This window comes from Ooceraea biroi, chromosome 2, assembly GCF_003672135.1.
Source record: "Ooceraea biroi isolate clonal line C1 chromosome 2, Obir_v5.4, whole genome shotgun sequence".
Lineage (NCBI taxonomy): Eukaryota > Metazoa > Arthropoda > Insecta > Hymenoptera > Formicidae > Ooceraea > Ooceraea biroi.
Window position 1 is genome coordinate 9,991,181 of NC_039507.1, and position 20,353 is coordinate 10,011,533.

The window sequence follows — 20,353 nt, forward strand, 5'->3', positions numbered from 1 at the left end:
TAATAATCAGTAAAAAAGCAAATCTTACACTATCACCGTACGAAGCGCGATCTTAACGGGAACATACATCATTTTCAGCTATCTTCATTCTCACACAATTTATACATCTATTTCTCAAAGACAACGTCGCTTCCTGGAGACATCGAAGATGGCAATAAATTTCATTCGCTCCGAGCGTATTGTCTCTCCGCTCGCGCTTACCGAGAGGTGGAGGAACACGTTGTTCGTTTTACGGGGATTAAGCGTAAGAGGCGAGCAACGTCTCCGGCAGATTGCCTCGGCAGAGAGATAGAAAGAGAGCGAGAACGAGAGGGCGAACCGAGTTTTGAGTCCTGGCGATGATTAACGGACGAATTCCCGCGGCGCGGCGCGTTGTTCTTGCCCCTCGTGAAATCGTCACGGTACGTCGACGTTAACGACGTCACGGGCATGCACGGAGAGCGTATTCGATGAATTAACGCCCCATTGATGTTCCGCGGCAGCGACCTGACTCGAATCGTCGATCCAGGGAAGGGCGAGCAGCCCTACGTTGTTCAGCGAGGCCCTACGGTACATCGCACGTGTAACGATGCACAGTGCGCACAACGATCGCTCATCAAATGGCAAATGAATCTGCAATGCGCCTTCAGCGCGATACACCTGACGCTCGCTAGTGGAACTGTGATAGCGGTCGTAACAACGTAAGAACAACTATCAAATATGGTTATCCAAAACTGGTCGATTCGGAAAAATCGTATGCCCCGTGAAACGGTCCTGTGGCGATTGCTACCTCTCGATCAATTATTATGTCTCATGTTTAAAGGTATTATATATTGGTATTATATTTTATAGCTAGATTTAAAAAGCGAATACAATCTCTGAAGCTTTTTTCGTAGTTTTCGTATTTTATTATGAAATTATCATTATGAAATCAGATGTAAATAAATCGTATAGCACGATGTCAAACATCTTTACTTCCTTCTTGAATCATTCATGTTTCCGGCTTTTTCTTTTCAATTAAAAATAGATAATTGTTACGAGTCAGAATAAGCTCGCGTCACCGAGATTTCTCTTATTACTAATGCATTTTCGTGATTCTTGGCAATAACGCGAGTCAGTTTCAGCGTCGCGGTAATAGTAATCCACGTAGATAATATTCTGTTAGGAGATCCCGCTTTCTCAAAAGACAAATGGTCTCGAGGTTTTCAAGGGGTCGCGCCAGGATAAGGGATGTTCACCCGATGCCTCGTTATTGAATCAACGACAGGAGGAGTCGAATGATAGAAGTCTTACGAATCGAAAAACCAAGTTCCCTATCTCGCTCTTTCGCGATAATTTTCTCGCGATCGCGAAAAATACATCCTCCCCTGCCTCTGCGCGATCATCTGGGCGCGACGGTACGTAATGTCGGGGTGGATCCCTCCGGTTTTTGCACCCGCTTTTTTTGCTTGCGCCCTCGCGTTCGTCGTTGCAAAAGGAGCCGTCTCTTCCTCTCTATCTTTCTCTCTCACCTACTCAGAACGCATCGAATGGAACGCGCCCGTATTTACCGTGGATCCAATCCACGTGGAAAGCGATTTGCAAGCGCACCGTTAATAGCCATCGAACTGTTTTTCAGTCGCGCAACTTGTAAATAAATGAAAATCCGCGACGTAATAGGCCCTGATCGTATTACCGTGTACCGCGCGGCGCAGAATAAATAGTGCTTAAAATGCGCGCGCGCTGCGCCCGGGGCATCCGAAATCCAATTCGATCCTCCCCTATACCCCCATACCAGGGATAAGAGAGCTGACAATGTCATCCCCGTCACGCACTGAGCAAGGATGCACGTACGTGTGCTGACGTACGCGTGCGTTGCGTGCGGCAATGTGCGTAGGCCCGGTTGGTTTGCCGCGCGCAAACCAGCCTGCGCGCTGTTCGCGAACGCGTAGTCTCTGTAAATGCGCATCAAATATGCCTTTTCGTCCGGCCATGTATCGTTGCACCTCGCCGAAATCCCATTTCTCCCGTTCTATCCCGGAACCATCCTGACCAACCGATCGGATCGATTGTTATCGAACCGACAGTTAGCGTAACCGACGGACTGTTTGCTAACTGGGTTAATGGAATATGTGGGGTGCTTGATCGGTACCCTAAGAGAATACTTAAAAGCAGATTCTTCGATTAAATTCGAGCTTTCCTCGGTTAAAAGCTTCGCAAACTCCATTCTGAAAAAAATATATATAAGACGCCAAGATCGATAAGCAAATAGACAAAAAATTTCAAGATATACGATATTATAAATGTGTGTAATAAAATCTTGTCTCAATTTGTGTTTTGTAATTATAGATTTGTCTTGAATTTTATTTCGCACAGGTTTGTTTTCGGATAAGTTACTCAATATTAACGGAAATGTTTTAAAATGCTAGCTAAAGTTATCGAGCTGAAGTTACGGAGATCTCAGAGATTTACTGACGTAATCTATTTTGATTTGTCGTAGTGTTTTATATATCCGTTAATGATATTTGTATAAAATATCGAAAAAAAATAGTAAAATGAAATTTGGCTTCACAAATACAATTTTCATGTGCTTACTTATATGCGACTAGAAATTTCGAAATTTGATATTTGCGCAACGACAGTTTTCTGTCCCATTTTACGATGGTGGAAGTGACATGATTCGAAAATATATATGAAATATTCAAGCGCTGTTCTTATCTGTACTTTTCTTTTAGCTTCGAGACGAATGTAATAAATTCTTGATGCTGTCTCGCGCGTCATTGAACAGTAGACTTTTATAGATAAACATATTACATAGGAATTCGTTTAGTGCGCGAGAATCTGACATGTGGATTAAGCACAAAAAGAACAAGATAATTATTAATTTTGGAATATTGTGCAGAGGATAGAATAGTAATAAAACCATCCCTTTAGTATATCCCGGTATGCCGGCTGCATTTGTATATCGCGGCGTGTCCTGATTTATTCGGCTCGATAACGAGATCGATGCGAAATAGATTTCGTACGGCGTACATTGTACAGATAAGCGGAATTTTCGGTGTATTTTATGCAGGCGCGGCTGGTCGATGTAGAATTGGACCGCCAATTAGCGTCACCAAAGGGTTGCTTTGTGAATTATGGAATATACTGTATCACCACGCGCGCGGTTGCGACCAGACATTCTGACGTTTGCGCGATATCGTCGGTTTCAACGTCATACACTCCGCAAATATCATTTCTTGCCTTTCGCCTCAACAAACGAACAAACACAACGTAACTCGAATATTGCGCACGAGTTTCCTAAGACCACACGACATCCTTCTCGCAAGAGAAACAAAGATAAAATCGAGCCACTATCGAAAGACATGGCTGAAATCCTGAAAAAGAAGAAACAATTGCGGTATTCGCGTTATCATTAAAGAATATTGAACGGTACATCATCATTCAACAATTCTGCTTTGATGAGCCCTCACGCGAATTTTTCATCAACGCGAATGCTATTTCTGAATGTCACGAAGATTCAGTGTTCTTCTTTAACGATGTTTTTCTTTTCCTCGCCGACTGACGGTAGCGAGTACCAAACGATCAAATCGCGAGTCGTACGATCGATTGCGCCAAGAATTTCGTCCGAGGATTTCGGGGAGAATCTTTATAGTTTCTGATGGTAGCTGAGCATCTTCTGACCGTTAGCAGAGATCGCAGGACACATCGTTCATGCATCTTCTCGCTCGAGAGAACGCTGTGCATATATACGGTGTGTATGTACGTCTTTCTATGTATATCTCTCCCCCTCTTTCTATAAACGAGACATTGTTGGTGCACATGCACATGTATGCGCGTATTTGTATGCGAAATCATCCGATTTCACGTGTTTGCTCCGGACAGTTCCAAAGAGCGTCGGAGCACCGTCGAGCATCGTCGTCGTCGTCGTCGTCCTCTACCAGACGCGCCATAACCGGCAGCGAGATCGCTCATTCCTCAAGCATGCCTCGTCCCTTTTCCTGTCTTTCTCTCTCTATCTCTCACCCTCCTTTCCATCTCAGTCTACGTAAACCCATCGCGAAAGTACATACACACGGAGAGAAAGATGAACGTGTTCTGGTGGAAGCCATAACCCGCAGGCATGAATATTTATCACGGCTACTCAACAGCGGTCCGCTACTTCGCGGCATTTGCCTCGTAAGCACGACAAAGCTGATTCAGACGAGCACGGACTGTAGCAGAAGTTTGCGGGCATTGACGTCGATCCGAGACTTTCCCCGGGGCATGAATGCCACGCGGATCCGGATTCGGACAAGCGTTGGCAAATTAAGATACCCCGGACATTCCGCAAATGATAATTGAGTTCTCCACTGCCTCGATTCGCGGCAACTCCAAGATAAACCGAGAGCTTGCGCATAATGAATCTTTGCAGAGCGTGCGCTAACGATGGTTCACTTTTGACAATTAATAAAATCGGTATTGTAGCAGAGAATAAAGCGCTCAAATATTAAAGCGTGTAGATCTTTAGTTCCAAAACTCGCACGAGCGCAGCATGAAATTGAATACTTAGTCCGGCTGGTGTATCCTCATATCACTCGTTAGGATCCGTAATTAACTCGAACGAGACACATCGCGGGAGATCCACCCGCATGATGACGGACTGCTCAAAGGAGTTTCAAAGTTGGATCGTTCGTCCAACGTGATCCTGGGACCGATATTCCGGAGGCAATGTGGTCGCTGATGAAACAATGGACACTGACGTTTTATCTTGGAGCACTCCAAGCGTCCTTGATGAACATGCGAGAATGAATCATGAAAGTTGTCATGGCCAGGTACGGTTAATTCTATGAAGGTAACGTTTGCATCTGCTCTTGAAAATTAGATTGATTATGTATGGCCATATATGCATAAGAAGCAAATTTGAAAAGTTTCGGAAACATGCGCACGATGCGATTTGCAAGTGACAAGAAATCGATATCAGTTTTGTGAAATATTAAATGGTTTCTGAACAAAATGTTTGAGATAACGCAATTTGCGATACTTGTTTGGCTATTCAGCTGTAAAACACATGAAAGAATGTGTAATGCAGTAAAAGTAGCTTACGCTGCACGTGGAATCTGTTACGTGTGTATCTGTGTGTGAGAGAGCGTTAATACCTAATATTGTAATATTTATAAATATTATAAATATAATAATTACAAATCTTGCGATCTTTGAGAGTTCAATATACATACATCGCAAGTGTAATTTAATTGCATAACCATTTTCGTCGATCGCACGTTCTCACGGTTTGACGGTTCCGATAAATCGAATCTGCCGCATTAGACATGTAAATGTACATTCTCGCAAATACGGTATTATTGTACAAGAAGACAATTTTCGGAGTAGCAGTACGCAAACTGTCCGTAATCCTCATCATAATAGCTCGTTTATCATCAGAGCTTCCTTTCGCGGATCTATGTACGAACGCACGTTTCATGGCAGCCACAATACGCATTTTCGTACACGAGAGTGCCATATACTTCATTAATTATCGTCCGCCATACTCGCCCACCACCTCATCGTCACGGGATCTCGTACACTCACCGGAATAAAAAATAGATGCGCACCCACCCACCCTTCTCCCAACAAGTAACAGGATTAACGGGGGCGATGGTCGGTCGTTCTTGGGTCGGCTAAAAAGTGCTTTAATTAACATGTAGCCGCGCGTTCGGGAAGCAATTAAACCCGCGAGGGAAAAATATCGCGACGTTCGCTGTTCCTGTTAATTGAAATTAAATTACACGTGTCGCGATCAATTATTCACGACGCTGACTGCATTCTTTCTTTCTCACCCGGTAACAACGACATTTTGTCATTATCTTCATCGAAATGTTGCATATCAAGATAGCTTAATCGTTGTCCACATAACAAAAAAATTTGTGTTAAATTCAACACGTTTCACCTACCCCAAACGGTTTTTTCAAATTTTTATATTAATTTAACATAATGCGGATATGTCAAACTATGCCATCAATGTTAAGAAAAATAGTTTAATATAAAATTAGTAGGAAAATTACAATGTTTGGAAGCAAATTTTATGTACAATGAACATATTTATAATATATTTATAATATGTTTGGAAGCAAATTTTACGTACAATGAACATATTTATAATATTTATATTTATAATGTTAAATTTTACTTAAGAAGAATGTTATTTGTATTGTTCGCACATGTACTGGTCGCACTTAGCGTCATCGTCGCATTAATGTTTGAAAAAGATAATTTAACATATGATGACTGTTGTAGAGCAAAATTCTTACTATTACATATAAAATGTATTATTTTAATATTTGGATTAATAGATTATAAATTTAACATATAAAGTTTAATTAACACAGCGACAATTTGTTAAATTTACACATGGATATGTTACGTTTTTAACATAAAAATTGTAATGAGGATCGTTTTTAAATATTTGTAGTAACAAACAGTAGTTCAAAATGTTTGTTTACATTAAAAAAAAGAGGCAAAACGTTATGTATATTATATATCTGTTTGGTCATGATACTTGCACCGCGAAGATTTGCGGGAAAAGACATTAAATAAAAAATCGAATGGCGATATGCACATTTGCATTTTGCATTACGTAACAGTGCGAACGTACAAATAATAATTTCTTCTTGATACGCGTTCTTTTATTCATGCACATCCTGTCCCACTTTAATCGAGCCGAATGGTTTCTCGCTCAGCAAGATTCGCGCGGCGCTGTTATTTTTAATTAGTCCGTGGGTCGTCAATGAGTGTCCACGTGCCTTATCGCCTCCTGTAATATCCTCGCGTTGCAATCTGCAAAATTTGCGGAGCGTAATCCCCCGGACAACCCCGACATCCAGGTGTCTCGCTGGCACAGCACGTGTCGCAGCACAATAATCGCGTAGAAAGTAACGCTCGCACGATTACCGTATGCGGTTACCGTGTTTTGCACGTGCTGCACGATGCAATAATTGATCTAGTCGCGATTAAAACACGGGGACGATTACATCGCCTGCCGGTGTGCCGGCATGGCCGAGAATCAACGCTGCGAATCTGATTGAATACTCGTTAATGCAGCAAGAGTAACTAGCGTGGACTTCTAATTACTCCTAATTACTGTTACATGGTTTCGAGAGCAACTTGTGAAAACCACTGGTCGATTATGTATTACACAGCATATTACAGAGAGGGTTCGCGCGAAACGATAAGCTTCAGATATACTAAATTTTCATACGTTTTTGTAAAATTTTGCATGTACACTTTTTTAGATGTTATTTGATGAGTTACGTTATTTTTATTATCTTGTCTCGCGCAATATTCGTCTCGGGCCGCTGTTTTCAGATACTTTGGACGCTTACACACTTAACGAGCGAGTTAAAAACGATTTAGTGGCCGTCGTCCTCTCGTGGTGGATATTACATTATAATTCCGAAATTTTGTCCTGTCCGCCAGGTCCCCATTTAATAAAGTTACATTATTATGGGTTAATTGCCCGGCAGTGTAATATCGTCGCTTTACACCTTTCATAACGTTATACACTTCCGCTGGCCGCTCCCGGCATCAGCCGTCGCGCGAAGGGACGGTCTGCTCCTTAATGCCCAGACGTTTCAATTAGCGTCCATTTCGCGCTTGAGGAATCCTGATTTCGGGCCATCGCGCCATCGCGCGCTTGCTCAATTTCGCTGGCCGTCGTCACCTGAAAATTTCAAATTTGCTGGCGATCGATGAAACAATCGGCGATGGGACTTCCGAGCCGCGGACGCGAGAACGCGGGAGGATGGAGCGGAAAGCGCTTAAAAGTACTTTGGACTTTTACGCGCAGAAAATCTATCCCGCTGCGTGGCGAATCTCGCCTGGTCGCTTTAAACCCGGAAACGACGGACAGTAATTTCACGTAAAAATTCTCGAGCTTTCGTAATTCAAAAGTACAAAAATTTTCAGATAATTTAAGAAGGCGTGAAAGAGAAAATTAGATTAAATTATGATTTTTAGTAAAATTATGTGAAGAAATAAATCACGCAAGTAAATGACTGTTGGTTTGACTAGCCTCATCGTTCATAAATTTTAATCGCATTTATGATAAGAGCGTTCCCTATATTTTTCACGGATTTTCCTTCACTTTGCCTTAAACTTTCTTCCGCTAGAGTTATGTCAAATCTTATCAAGTTGCTCAATGAAGTCAATCAAGATTATCTCATATTGTTAAAGAGTTATAATGCAACCCGAGTCCTGGATAAGCAGCTGCAATCGTTTGTTTTCGTATCGATTAACATTAACGAGATACATGTGTTACGAAGATTTTTTTATAACAAGGTCTTGAAACAAGAGCGTTCGAGAACCGCGAGGCAATACTGCGACTCGCATTTCCTTCGTACACGTTATATGATTCTCCGGAAATGTGCTCATAAATTACACACAAATAATTTCCTGCTACGTGAATGTCGCTATCTAATATTGATATTCGAATCCGCTGCAGTTGAGGCAAGTGGAAAAACGTTAAAAAAAAGCGGAAGCTGAACGTTATGTATTTTTTATTGCAAAGAAACGAGATAGATTTTCGATGACATTCTTAATTCTGTCTCTAGGTGCTTTCCAGGTTCCACGAGAAAACGGACAACAGTTCTGAGTAAACTTGCGACAACCATTAAGCGAAGTCACCACCCATAAAAGGTGCAATAATTCGATTTCTAACTGTATCGTTAAACAGCATAAGCTTTCGATCGAATAGAAAGATACATTGGATCCGGGACACCGATGGTTCCGGAGGGGTTCTGTAATTAAAACTCGCATATTATGAAGTCGCGTTCAAGCGCGACATATTCACCAGATGACGGATTCCTCGCACAGATAAACCACACGGCGTACTGTACAGGCGAATTGCGCGACCGATATCGCGTATAATTACGTAGATCTGGTCTCCTTGAGGCAACAGTATCGTCATTCATTACAGTTGCACATTAAACCGCTTTCCTCTCATTAGCGTGACTTTCGACAAGATGAGAGGGATGCTGATCCGATGACGACGATACACAAAGCGGAAGTTGATTTTAAAGAACATTAAACTCTATAAAATGTGATGGAAACGCAAAAGGCAAAGTCTCTTAGAAGAACACAACTCGGATTTCAACTAAATTTACAATCAGATGCCAATCCCACGGTAAAGACAAAGAACGTGCACGCCAATCTCATTAAATATTGACGATGTAATAAAATTATATTATAACGAGATTATCCAAGAATCGAAGAACAGATACTAATGAGTAATCTAGTAGAATATGACCATTGAGCATTAATAAATGGGAAGGTATTAATACGAAATATCGATCACTGCGGAAGTTTAAATTGAATATTCGATTTTCGTGGAACACATTAAATGTATTGCAAATATGGGCGCGGGATGACGAGATGTCCTTTGACGGTCTTTTCGTCAGGCACGGTATTCACGTTGACGTATCGATGTTGTGCTCGTACCGGAATCCTTTCGCGCGTGAAAGCGTGCGCGTGTGAGGGTATAAAATCGTCGTTGTATTACCGGAATTGTTCCGATTACAATTTTCGCGTAATCACTTTACCGCGCTGTTACTGAAAACTAGGTCATTACGGTAACCTTCATTAACGATTGTGAAAATTAGTCGCGAGTATGTAGATATTCCATCATGTAATTAATAATTGTCATGCGGTTTAATATCGATGTCCAGCCAACGATATCTGAAATTTGAATAAAAGTCCGATATCCCTTTTATTTTATTCAATAGCGAAAAACCTTCCGCAAAAATCAATTGACATTTAATCACGTTAACGAATTCACGTAGTTCCATTTATGTTCGTTGCACTCTCGAACACTTACATGTCTGGATCAATTTTCTTTATCTTTAAATTTTCTTAAGTGCAAGAATTACTAAACTATCGCACATTAAGGGGGTATTCTAGTGTAGCATGTCAGAAAAATCGAATTTTTTGGCATATTTTGCAAGTATATGGTATGGAAAATATGTCTGCAAGAAGATTTAGCCCGATTCGCAAAATTAACAAAGTAATAGCACCTAATAGAAAATAACCTCTGGCGCGCGCTCGGCGGTTGAACCGCGCGGCACACAACAGAGCATTGTGTTAGTATTTTAGGTAGGATCGGAAGATCGTTATTCTTTGAAGGTCGTACATTTGAATTGGAGCCTTTGTATAGTACAGGTTATATAGTACAATGAATCTCTAAATTCATTGATTTGGACTTTTGCTCCAAAACATCTCCATGCTGGCGTGAAAGTTGTTGAAATAGCAACATTCTTGGCAGTTATAATTTTCAATAAAGGATTTATGCCAATTTTAAAACTTATGAACGTGATGGGAGTTAGTATTGGTCAGCAAGCGGTGATGTACGCAAACTCCCGGAACGAAGCTCGTATCACCCGCTCGGAGCGGCGCTCCACTAACTTCTCTCGAGATCAGAGAATGAATCGCAGGGAAGAGAGATCAGCTCTGCAGGACTTCTACGAACAAGAGGAATGTCCCCTGTATGGCCCTGGACTAGCCGATTGATCGTAAGTAACATTATCTCTACGTAATCAGTATGAAAAACTTTAACGTGTTTTTCAAATTGGTTCCCATGATATCTCAAAAACCAGTTAATCAATTGACTCAGGCTTTTGCACACATCTTCAGTATATGTGTGGCTATAGCCCCTACCACAATCAAGTCGAAATATTGTTTGTTGGAATTTCTACAGCCCTTCAATGGTGAAAAAAAATGGCACAAATCGAAACTTAATTTTCTCAATGAAGTCATGTTTTAAATTTTCAACATTTTTTTTTCATTCTAGTACCTGCTATAGCCACACTCATACTAATTAAGAATCTCTTTGGTTTTTTTGTTTCAGATGAGCAGAACAGCTGAAATCATGGGAACCATGGACCAACTTTTTTTTCATGTTCTTATTTAATATCATGTGCAGCGCTTATTTATAGTTATTGTCTAACACAAAAATTTGGAAACATACACCAAATATGTATGAATAAGCAGGGAAAACCCTGCCTCAAAAAACCTTATACTTTTTTCAAAAAAAATTCACCAAAATAGCATACAAATTCCGCTTTTACACTAGAATACCCCCTTAAATCGGCGTAACGTGAGTCATGTGAGTAATAGTGTACCTGACTTCTCATGCTCACGTCTAGACATAATGATATTGTCACCAGCGAGGTCCATTGTCGCGAGCAATTGCGATACCTCGATACATAATTGCGATTGTGCCGTTCCCGATGAGGGTATCAATCTTGGCTGGCAATGCTCGCGTCAAACAGGACGTGGAGAGACTCCCCGGCAGGATCTTAATCCTTAGTAATGATTGGACGCCTGACACGGTCTGACATGTTTCTCATTATGTGCGTTAATCACTCTACGCAATGAGGTAGTAAGACGAAAAACGAAGATTACATTCGTATATTATTTTGCATTCGTCGACAATGAAAATAATATAAAGAAAAATATCAGATCTGGCATTTAAATAATTTTATCTGAATTTCTTATAATTGGACATCATAATAGAAAAAGATTCAAAATCAACCGATTCGCTTCGCACAAAATAAGAACACTTTTGCATGTATTAATCATTATGCGTACGAAGATTTGCGATTCTCAAGATGTTTAATCTCATTTTATTGCCAGACATACACGCAAGAGCGGTTTCCTCGACACGAAAAGCTCGCCAAGGTTCCATCCCTATCACGCGATACGCGCGTCTATCCAATCACGATGATTTACGCGACCGACCCGTCGCAATTCCTCGACGCATAATTGCAATTGCAGCGTTCGCGTATCAAGCTCCGAGTGCGAACGGTCACATGCGCACTCCGGGCGCAAGCAAGGCCGACCTCTACGAGAGGGTCTCAATCCCTATTAATCGGATAGTCGAGCCGGAGGGAGGATTTGCCAGGGTCAAGTGGTGAGAGACGGGCGCAGGATAGGCACAGGGTGGCTGGCTGAGCGTCAGCCAGCGATAGATGGAGAAGGGTTAAACGGGGGAAAGCGACCAGGGGTGCGAGGGGGTGGTAGTTGCATCCATTCCGGCACCGCAAATGATTACATTGCGGTCATCCACTAACTGGCCGGCGCACCCTCCGGCCACCGTATCTGTCGATCAACAGAGGAACATTGAGCGCGGGGGTGTTGATGCCAATGTGGCTGGGGATCTGGTCAACCTTGTCGTCGCGATCATCCCCTGGCATGTTCGACTTTTTGGCCGCATTCGCAATTTTACAGTGCACCCCTTAACGAAACCTATCATCACTGTGCTCGTTTTTACGACTTAGATTTTCGCAAAATTTATCGGAGAGAAGTCCTCGAAACATGCAACGCGCGTTTTTTTATTTTTGACAAAATCATCTCCATTGTTTTTCGAAATGTTCTACGCGAAAAAATACAAAAATTTTGACGAGGTACTTTGACGCGACAGATTTGGATCTGACACACAAGAACGATATATATACATATAATATATATACATATAATATATATACATATAAACTTTCTGTAATATTGTTCATCTCTTCTATTTTAAATACATAGTTTAATAAAAAGATAGTTTAGATACATAGTTTAATACAAAGATATACTTAATTTACAGTTTCGTTATATATTTACAAATTCTTGCAAATTTTCAGAGAATTTGATTTCTTGTCATATGATTTTTTATTTCATTAAAGAAGATCTAGCAACTTTTACCTCTCTAAATATAACATTTTAATCTGCATTTTGCAATTGTATGTAAGTTTCCATGACACTTCCGCTGATCATAAATCGCTTTTACGAATTTGCACTAACAACGTGAATTTTAACTTTGATCGAAAGCTTAGGAACTTCTTTAGTCAGATCACCAATTAGTCGTGCTCTGAATAAAATCTTTTCAAGTAGCATTATAAATGAAACAATAGTAAGTAAAAGCGTGCTTGTTAATGCTAAAATTGACCTCGATATCTTTAATGTATATACATGCACTGAATAACTATTAAACTTATGTAAGTAATATATATATATTTAAGACTATCTCGATTTAATTTTATAATAAATAAATATTTTAATAATATATATTTTAAAACGCGAACTGTATACTTAGCCACATAATCAAGTTAGCAAACTGTTGGATAATTACCATAAGATAATTGACAAGAAATGTGACTTCTACTACATCTAAAAACAGAATATCTCTAGAAATAAAACTATAGAATATAAATTCAATCAAAGTGTACTCCAATTTCTCATAGTAAAAATGAGCAGATAATTAGTTTAAAACAAATCGCATTTACATTCCAGAGTCGAGAGCTATTTTTTAATTTTCGTATATGAAGATTTGGCTTATTTCGAAAACTATATTTGATATATGGGAATTATTATTCAATTAACTAATAACATTATTAGATCAATATATCGTCATAGCGTTATTTCAACTTGGAAAATAACAACTGGCGAAGCCGCGATACAGTCGACAATACAAAACATTTATAAACATTTCTGCAGGTAACATTTCAACACACGATAAATATATAATATAACAGAATCGAGAGAGAGAGAGAGAGGGAGACTCTGCTTACTCAAACAAATTATGCGTGTGTATATATTTTCCATAAATAGTACGTTAATAAATTTATACGTTATAAATTTCTGAAACGTGTGTTCCAACAATTTCAACGTCTGGTTTTTCCATTTTCACAATGTTTCACCCAAAGGGAACCAACATAAATCTTTGTCTGTGGCTAGTTGTATCGCAATAAACTAGCTCGGCGCCGAAAGTATTAATTAGCCGCGTGAATATGACGCATTAGCGGAACGCATCTGCGAGCCATGCTTTCATCTGAGGCGCAATTTGATTTAGGCATCGTGAATTTGAAACTCCGGGTCCAGGACTTCAGGAAACGAATAATGGAGTGGCACGAGCAGATGAAAACGCGCGCCGTTTCGCCAATATGATTTATACGGGGAGGGTCTTGCGCTATAATTTCATACTTTCCATGCGACCGGTCATCGAAGGTGCTCTCGAGTCGAGCGTGTGAGGGTCAAGCGCGCAGAAACCGGCGCTATTTTACATATTTCATTGTTTAATGGCCCACCACGATCACCGTTCTCCGCTGCACGTGTCGCATGCCAAGTTCCTGTGACAAATTCGACACCCTGTAGAGCCTCGTGAGACACGACGAACGATTAAAACAACGGTGAAAATTAAGAATGAAGAGGAGCGACGCGACGGTCCGGTGAATTAATTAGCGCGCTTCCAATTTAGAAATTTAATGAAGAGCGGCACTTGTCGCTGTTGACTAAGTAAGAACTGCAAAACACCCGCAATTAGCGTGGAATACACGATCATCCTCGATCACCTTCATTTTATTTTTATGATAATTACTAAGCTCCTCGTTAAGGGACTTGGCACACTCTCGCGGACACGCAGAGTGCTCTCGTGACGATTACGAGTTCCCAATTTCATGTTTTCGTTAGAGAAACAGCTTCATGGAAACGTCCTCGTGATTATATATAAGAATATTATCAATTACTACATTTCCCTCGGTGTAACATATATCTCTCTTTCTCTCTCCCTCGCGCGTATCGAGGCATCATGTCAATGGATATGCGCGAAGTGCAGATTGTGAAATGCGAGCTCTCTCTTTCCCAAACTTTGGATATTCAATTCCATATCCCTGGACGCAGACGCATAAATCGTCTACGTTCGCCACCGCGACCGCCGCTGCCGCCGCCGCCGCCGTCGGATTCTCGCGTAAATTCTATCTTTTCGATAAATCCGGCACAATATTCTACTCAACTGTACGTACTCGATAAAGACGCAAAAAATGAAACTTGCACTCGCCATTATGATTCCGGTTATCTCCGGAAAGATATCGATCTCCCCGAGACGTCTCTCAAGGTTTCACCTAAGCGGGGAGCCCTCGTGGATCCACCAGGTAAACGATCATCGCATGATGCTGTTTCTTCGTGCAATCTATGCGCCTCGTTGCACTTGCCGCTGTGCTCTCGGGGGTGCCTCGACGCGGCGGAAATTATTAATAGCCCCTCTCGGCGGGCCAGGTAGCCGCGAAACGTAGACGATCAAAGTATGTGTGGGAGAGAGTGAGAAAGAGCGATAGCGAATCGTTGTTCGAAGGGCCGATAGGCCGGCCGAAGAAACGACCGCCGGCTGATGGATCGAACGCGAGGTGAGCATTACTTGGAGCGCAACGTGATGAATCGCCCGGCGATCCGGCTATTCATAAGCAGCTAGTTATTGCGGCTGGTGTCCGTAACTCCTGCATCGACGCACGCCTCCGGGAAATCGACTGCAGGTCGACGCGAACAGCCGCTTGATTAAGTGAGAAGAAGGCTGATACGCTTGCTGCACGCGCGCGGAACAATCTCGCTGAACTGTGGAGGCCTCGAGTAACCGTGAGCCGTCGCGCTGCGAGGAAGATTGACGTTTTGTTGGTGTGCATTTAAAGTGATCCCCGGGATGCCGTGACGGCGGGTGAGACGGTGAGATCCCTCGCGTTAATTTTCGAACTCGCGTACATACAGATGCCATTTTTAAACCGACGCGTTTAATATTGCACGTACGGCAATATTCATAACGCTGCCCAAGTCGAAATTTTGCGCCTACTTTAATGCTTTTAGCAGTCGTACGAACCTACTTTTAAGAAAATAGAACCTAGAACTCTTACATTGAAACTCAAACTCCTACAAACAAATGTTAAGATGCTATTTTGACCCTGCAACATTCGGCTATAATCTTGATCGTAACCTGCTTTGACGCTCTAGCGGCAAAAAAGGAAATTTCGGACATATTTTAGTGTTAAAGTAGTAGCTAAATAGACGCTGAATAACGCCTCAAATGAAGAATTCGAGGTTCAATGTAGAACTAAAATTTCGACTCGGGTGAGCTCATTGAAATGTACTCATTGAAACATTGATAGCGGAGTCTGACGTGAGTCTACAAGAATGCGTTCAAACTTGGTACGCGTTCTTTAAAAAGATCAAAGACCGAGAAACCCGTGAAAGAAGATGTCATCTTTCTTATTTTAGAAAGAAACTTCATTAGAACAATTTCAATTTCCCATTCGCGATTGCCTGACGAAAGTTTGACGTGCTACTCGATTCTTCTTGCGGATTAACATTTAATTGCGAACCTTGTTAAATTTTTCATCTTTTTTAAGAGACTCGGTTTTTTTATTAAAATTGGAGCAATCAAAAGAATTAAACGAGAGAGCCAACGAATAGATCGGCTAATTTTCTTGAATTACAAATGTCGCGGCGTCCTCGACAAAGGTAGATTAAAACGTGCTGCGCTACATTGCGCCACGATATAAATCAGTGGAACCCAGGTGCAATGCATCGATCAGCCGAAATAACGGTGGTCCTATGAGGTGTGCTGCTGGTGGCTGCGGCAGTAATCTGCGATTCGCCGCGCAGACATTACAAAATGTGTTCAATTGCGCGACCGCTTTTAGCCGCATTGTTTGCCCACGTCTTTCAGATATAACAATCTATCGTGCAGATATAATGGGATATACGCTAATATTATACATTTGATAATTATATCAAGAAAATTGATTTTATTAGCTTTCTTATTCATAATGAAAAGATAATAAAATAGATAATAAAATTAAATTTTTATTTTAAAACGTGTGCATGTATCTACAACGGCTTCACTAAACTTGTTATCACCTGGAGAATCTCGTTAATAATAACAGCAGGACTGTTGCCTTTAATTTTATTGCGCTTTAATTTTATTAAAGCATAATTTTTATTATTAAAATAGGTAAAAAAAGGAGCTACAACTCGTTAAAGTGTAAAAAAGCACGTGACGTCTTCGTATAACAGAGCATTTCCACATTTATGAAAGTTATGAAAGTAAGACCTGAAACGAATAACCGAAGGCAGCGTGAAGCGCTTGCGATATACGATGTCGTGATGGCGTGGAACGCGAATGAGGTCTGATAAAATCGATGAAGCCAGTCGGTACGTGTAATCGTAAAGTCATCGGCGGAAACGCCGTAGCTAATGACGCGAATCGTTTCACGGGAGTCTACTACGAGGAGAAATATACGGCCATCCACGTTTCGTTTCCTTTCCTCTGCTCCTTGCCGTCATCGATTTACGCCACGGCACTGAAAAACGATAGGGAACTGCGAAACGACGATGTGGCGGACTGGTACAGGCACAGCGAGAAAATTAAAAGCTTTCATGCACCTCTCAGCAGTATGATATCTTTCTGCAAGGATATTCAAGGAATTATTCAGCGCTTCCGTCGAAATGATTTCAGTCTAGCGACAAAATCCAAGAAACTGTTGGAGCGAGAGAGAGAGAGGGAGAGAGGAGAGATAAATAATATTTTTGAAATAAATTCTCCAAATATATTTAAAAACATTTTCTAATATTTCGAAAAGAAGTAATCAATCTGTGGGCAATCTGTGTAAACGATTAAACATTATTGGATATTATTATTATATTATAGAATGCGATAAATTCTCGTGAAAAGATACGCGAATTTTGCCTAAGAGAATAGCATTAGGCGGATATTGAGTGACAATAAAAAAAGTATGTATTCCGATAGCTGGGCGGAATGAAATTTGTTTTACTAGCGCCGTTATTCGTGTAGGGAAATCGATAATGTAAAGCGGACATGGACGAGTTGGATTTTTACATGATAAAGCCGACAAACGAGAACGAAACTGGGACAAACTCCCGCGCAAAAGAACGTGGCAAGCTTCGTGTAGGATTTGCAGAAATAAATGTGGCTTTCTAAACTTCATGCCCGACGTACAAAGGATACCGAGGAGAACCAGCGCGGTTATAAATTGGTTTCGCTTATCGTGTTGTGTAGATCGACTTTTCATTCTTAAAATATTTTCTCTCGGTGTCTTCTTACATCACGGTTATCGCCGAGGATAGCCAATACGCTGCGAAAATGTAAGTACATACGGAAAGCTTTTCTACTTGCACTTACTAAAAATTTTTATTGCGTCCTATACGCGCGAAGCGCACGGAATGATGAAGACGCTCTCTTTAATTCTGCAAGAAACTCAATATTCCATATTCGCGCACTTCCAACCGGAAGGCTGCGCGTGAAAATACATATCCGCGACGCATGTTCCTCTTTAAGTCGCAAATGAAGCGGCTGCTCATGAATATTGCATTTCATGATTTTCTAAAAACGACATTCCGCGCGCGAAACAAACCCATTGCGCGCAACAGTGCGACTAGGGACGAGCACCGTCCGCATCGACAATGCAAAACAGATTCAGAATTTTATTTTTACATGATAAAGCCGCGAGCTGGGTCGGAGCGCCGTCTCTTGACTCGCGATATATCGACGGAAATGAATCTGAGCGGCACCATCAATCGCGAACGTTTCAACCCTTAACTATTCGCGTTCAGGGAACGTGAATTCCAGTACGGTGTTTGGGGGGGGGGGGCGTTAGAATCTAAATTTTCACCCAAGAATAAAGAATCGTGCATTCAGCGTGAAGCAATTCTGACAATTTCCCGAAAAATGTGTGGAAAACGTCAGGTCTGACGCGGAGCTCGCTGAACTCGGCGCAAACGCCCGGAGATCGATCGGTAGCCGGTGAAACGGCTGAAATTTCGTGTGACACTGCAGACCGAGAGGAACCTTCGAAGATAGAATGCGAGAGGCTGCGATGCCGCGATCCGCGAGTTTTTCAGCGAAGGAAGCAGCGCGGCCGCCAAACTTGCACTTCGGCACAACAATGTCTGCGGGCGGTGCCGGTAGCTGCCGTGCTCAACCCTTTGTCTACCTTTACGGAACCGTACGCTAAAGTGCTCACGTTAATTGCCGCCGCTGGAATTTCCCGGCTCGCGAACCTGTCGAAAATTCCGGGGCGCTGCGAAGCACTTGCGGCGCGTTTCTCAGGAAGAAGCTCTCGGTCGCTCTCTTATGGACGTTCCTGTCGTTCCTCCTGTCGACGACAACGACGACGACGATGTTAACGAATAAGGATATGAATGCTTTTCCTTCTAATCTACCCCGTTATGAGCTACTTAATGCACATAGTTGCGTTCCAAACTGACTGTGTGCAGTCTGAAACGCGTTCATTGTTATTACATCGCGTACCGCACGAGACAAGTGTTACACGTGAGGATGGCGAACACAGTTGGGAAGAGCTGGTGACTTACGAGTGCGTGCGTTTGCGAGTTCTAAATTAGATACGATACTTGTTAATTGCACATCGTGGTCGGCTGAGAGACGCTTTTCGTGAGCCGTGATCTGAACGCGTGAGATTCCAGCCATCGCATTACCGCGGTTGTCGTTGATATTCTTTTGCGTTACATGTTTTGTACGATGATTGACAACGCGCCGATTCATGTTGCTGGACTGAATCGGGATTTGCGTGCGGAATCGCAGAAGTATCGTGCCTCGTACATGAAATACCGTTGCGCGTTTCATGTACGCTCGCATCGGTAACGCGAATTAACGCCACATGTGGAAGTGCAAATGCACAAAACGGAGCGGTGGTAAAGCTGGCGCTTTACGATAAGACGGATCTTCGCGAGTATGTATGTACCTAATGCGAAATACGCGGGCGCAATTACTGATAGTCGGCCGGCTCGTGGTGCATACATCACGCTGTCGTCGTAAAGTGAATCGCGACCCGCTTCACCGACCGCGAGACATTATCTTCCTACCGTTCTTGCGCAAATTTATTCGGTTTAGCTCTTCATCCTTCTGCTTAAGAATCTTATATCAGCACGTAAAAATTTCCAGTGCGCGATTTTTACGGCGAAAACGCGATGCGATCAGCGTAAAGTGATATAACGACACCTGCAACTGGGCGGTACCGAAAAGACGTTTGATCTTCAACTCGCGTCTACCTATTTACAGCAAATATTGGAATATTGGTGAGAATATCTCAGAATATTATTAATTGAAGCATCATATCTGAAACTAGATCCACGAGTCACAAATCAAATCGAATAAAAGTAGAAACGAAGGGAAGCAGAAGAAACAAACTGTTTCACAGGACGATACTGCGGATTACTTTTTTTCTTAATTAATTCGAGTGTGATCCTGCGCAGCCTTCGTGTCGACAACGCTGTGCAACAGCCTCGATCCTAATCTTTAAAAACTGATATTTCCTCTCGGCGTGTGCACACAAATTTCGGCGATTACGTCTGAAACCCGATCCGCGCGTAAAAACCGGGTCCGACATGGATCGGTCGGTCCCCGGGAGAGTCCTAGGCACGTTATTTCGCCGCGTCTCGTACACAAACATTTTCGTTTAATGCAAATGTGAAACGAGCCGGCAGATATAATAAAGAAGATTACGCGGCATGTGGTCAGCATAGATAACGAAGGGGCAGGGGCATACGTGAACACGCTGACACGTAAACCGGCCACGGCCGC

At 42.0% G+C, this 20,353-nt stretch overlaps 1 protein-coding gene across 10 annotated transcripts in view; it reads right to left on the reverse strand.

The window, feature by feature from the left end:
• LOC105279139 (dystrophin, isoforms A/C/F/G/H) overlaps positions 1 to 20,353 on the reverse strand; it is a 442,569-nt gene that overhangs the window by 115,349 nt on the left and 306,867 nt on the right. The window lies entirely within an intron of this gene.